This window comes from Triticum dicoccoides, chromosome 7B (assembly GCF_002162155.2).
Source record: "Triticum dicoccoides isolate Atlit2015 ecotype Zavitan chromosome 7B, WEW_v2.0, whole genome shotgun sequence".
Classification (NCBI taxonomy): domain Eukaryota; kingdom Viridiplantae; phylum Streptophyta; class Magnoliopsida; order Poales; family Poaceae; genus Triticum; species Triticum dicoccoides.
The window spans coordinates 628,977,682-628,981,174 of record NC_041393.1 but is presented as its reverse complement, the minus strand read 5'-3'; the positions used below and the strand labels follow the sequence as shown (position 1 = coordinate 628,981,174).

Here is a 3,493-nt window from a genome sequence, read left to right as displayed (position 1 = left end):
CGAGGCCGCTGCCCCCCACCTCTCGCTGTGGCCGCCGTCTAACTCCTCTCGCTGCTGCCGCCGTCCCCTCACCTCTCGCCGCGCTCTCCGTCCCCTCACCTCTCGCCGCGGCTGCCGCCGTCATCTCCTGTCGCGGCCGCCTCGTCGCTGCCCCATCTCCGACAGCGACTGCCGCCCTGCCCAAGACCCCCCCGGCACCCTGGATCCCGCCACCGCCCGCAGCCCAGCCGACGGCGCCGCCATCTTCCTGCACCTGATCGATGCCCCCATCTACACTTGTACGCTTTTTTCAGTTGGCACCGTAGGTATTTTTCAGTACACGTTGTGGGCTTTTTTCAGTTCAATAGAATCCAAATAGAAAAAAACTGCGGCTGGGTGAGGATTCATTTGTTCATGGAGCAAAAAGTTGTACGGTGTTGATTCAACTTCTGTACTTTTTCTTGTTTCACACATTTGGTACCTCTTGTCAACTAGATATGTTAATACATGTGCCCATGTGCCAAAAGAGGCTGAGCTGCCTGTCCAAACTAAGTACAGTTCGTCAACAAATAGCTTCAGTAGTTTATTAGTACATGTCTGTTAGCAAAATTCATGTTACAAATGTTTTCGTACTTCCATTTTACAAAAAAAAGATGGCATTTGTTGCTCCAATTATGGAGAAAATGCAGTGAAAATAAATAAATTGTGCTTTCAAAAATTCATTTGCAGAGAATTATTGTGTTTAAGTTGTTCTTGTACTGCAAAAACTGTGTCATGATTTTTTGCAAAGTAGTTTGTGTGAAAAAGGGGAAAAGAAGACATGTTTTCTAGTTGCAAGCATGATGCTCTTTAGGTGTTTGTTGTTAATGCAGAAAACAGTTTTTAATACCGAAGAACAACCTTAGCGAGAAGTTCATGTTGAGAAAGTTGGTAGGTACATAGATAGAAACTTAACAAATATTGTCCATTTTAGTATTGATCGAGTATCATGTATGCGTCAGTCCTAAATAGTTTGTTCATTATGATCAGGGATAATACAAAAAGCATATCCTTCAGTTCTGTAGATATGTTACAACCTCATCGAACATGTCTCCACCGACGTTCTCGGCGCCGTCCACAACTTCATCGTGTGAGAGCTTCTGCTCCAGATCCTCTTCCTCCATGGTGCCCACCCGCTGTGACGACCATGTCTGCAACCGAAACTGAAGCATAGTGTTCTTGGAACCAAACTGAAGCAATGCAACGAGAAAGTACAAAAACATGGGCTGAAGTACCTTGTCCTGAAGCTCCTATAGCCACTTCTTTGCCTGGATGTAGGAATCTGATAGAAAAAACAAGGTGTGTCCCTCTACATATTCAAGAGGAAAAATTGATTGCTGAAAATGCTTGTGTTTATTCGCTATATGTTTCTTATTTTAATTCAGCCCAATATCTAATTTTAGTTCAGTTCAATTATCATTTTGGTTTAAGTTCAAGTCAATTCTTATTTTATTTTATCGTCTTGTGCTTCCATCCATTCTATGGTCTAGAGCAGCCATCGTGGTGTTTGTGCCTTCTGACTTGTGCAGTTTGGTTTCTTGGCACACTGTCTTGTGCATGTGTGTGGCATTAATCAACCGTCTAAAGGAGAACGGTGTTCTAAATTAAAGGAGACACAAGGTCGCCTCCGGCGCTGCTGGTGGCGTGAAGGCCGTCAAATGGTAAATTTCCGACCCTTGTAACCTCAGGTACTACTACAAAGCAGAAAGGATCTCTGTAAGTTAGTTAATAGCACCATGATGTGCCTGTTGTGCTGCAAGACTGCTAGTTCTTCAACTAAAAATAAATATACATTTCGCTTGGCATGCTTTCTGGATGTGGTATTACATGATATAGTCCCAAAAAGTATAAATTTCTTCTACTGTCAGTTCAATTTTCTCTAGTATGTATGTTCTGAAGATGATGAGAGAATGGTCTGGTGGAGATGATGCATGTTTGTTTGCTTTTTATCATGATATATAAAAGATGTTGGTAGCTCTAGTACCTATACTACAACAGCTCATTGAAAAAAAATCAGTTCAATACATACTTGGAAAAAAGTTCAATACTAAGTGTTCTCTGCCTATCCTTACATTAGCTAGTCTTCACCATGTCCAGATAGTGCCTAGAAGAAGTTAACTCATGCATTTCCATGAAACTATGTACTAATAAATCAGAACTCGTGCATTTCCATAAAATTCTGTAAGTATCGTGTGTGTGCTGCTACAAATCTGAAATATTTTTCCAATCATACTATTGATGCAATCACCTAAAAATGTTGAAGAAAAACTCTGCAAGTTTGGTGCGTGTGCTGCTACAAATCTAAACTTCTTGTCCAGTCATTCTAGTACTAATGAAGATCGAGTTGACTGAAATAATGTAGTCGATTCCTGAGACCCTTACTAATCCTTCTATATATAGAAGTTGTGCCTGATAGCCATACATGACTTTTGTCTTTGTTCCCTGCTTGTTTTTGTAAAATTCTTTGAACTAATTTAGGTGATATATTTGGACCCTTGCCTTGTCAGTACAACAACACGCTCCACAGCCGGTCAGGAGAAGAGTTGCATGAAGGTGCAGTCATCTCCCTCTCATCCTCGATCCGGTGCAGTCATCTCCCTCTCATCCTCTCTCTGCTCTGTGTGTGTGTGTGTGCAGGGAGTGGAAGGAGATAGTGCAGGGGAGTGGGAGGTCCTTCCAAGGTGAATTCATAGGCATTTGCCATGGAGATTGTGAGCTCTCTCGATTATTGCTTGAGGATTTATGTTGGTCTGTCCATTGTAGTTCCTGTATAGCGGCGTCCTATTTTTCTAGTGTTCCTCTTTTGATGTTATTGCAGGTGTTTAATAACCCACTGATATGATTTCTGGAAACAAGCTTCAGTACAGAGAAGCTTCGGTACGAGAAAAAATGGGTGGTCACTTCATCCATATGCAACCTCCTGCGTGGTCGTCCATTTTTTTTGGAGCGCTACTCGCTGTGTGGTCATCCATATGTGTATTGTGTTGTCAGGTCGTGTGCAAGTTTGTTACAAGTTCATTTATATGTTGGTAACCACTGTTATTGCTGCTAGCTATCGATCTGACTGTTGTATTACTGTAGCCCCTTTGCTAGCTTAATCTCCTACTATTTGCTAGCTTGGCATTGTAAAAACATGACAAGTTCACAATTACAAAAGTTGTAAGTTCAAACACGGCGTACCAGATAACTTTGGGGAAAAAGCTCAGACGAAAAGAAAACACATAAATTCAAATGGTAAAAGTTCATGTCGCAAAATGAGAGAAGTTCAAAACATTGTTGCAAAAAATATTGAGTTCAGCAAAAAAATGAAACACAAATGATTTATTTTTTTTGAAAAAATATCATTCAGTTCAATGATATAAAACATGCAAGCTCAAACTGTTGACGAAGTTACGGGATAAACAAATTTTCCTATTCAAGTGGAAGCTCCCAGTATATGATGGATGTGGGAGTTATTTTTACATTCACTGTTCGG

General features: G+C 41.2%; 1 long non-coding RNA gene across 2 annotated transcripts; it reads left to right on the top strand.

The window, feature by feature from the left end:
- Window positions 1-16: 16 nt before the first annotated feature.
- On the top strand, window positions 17-1,830 carry LOC119339930. Of its 2 annotated transcripts, XR_005164285.1 has the most exons (3): window positions 17-305; window positions 1,009-1,317; window positions 1,606-1,830. It is a non-coding gene; the product is annotated as an uncharacterized LOC119339930 (long non-coding RNA). The 2 variants fall into 2 exon arrangements; XR_005164284.1 differs by having other exon boundaries at window positions 1,009-1,830.
- The last annotated feature ends 1,663 nt before the right edge of the window (window positions 1,831-3,493 follow it).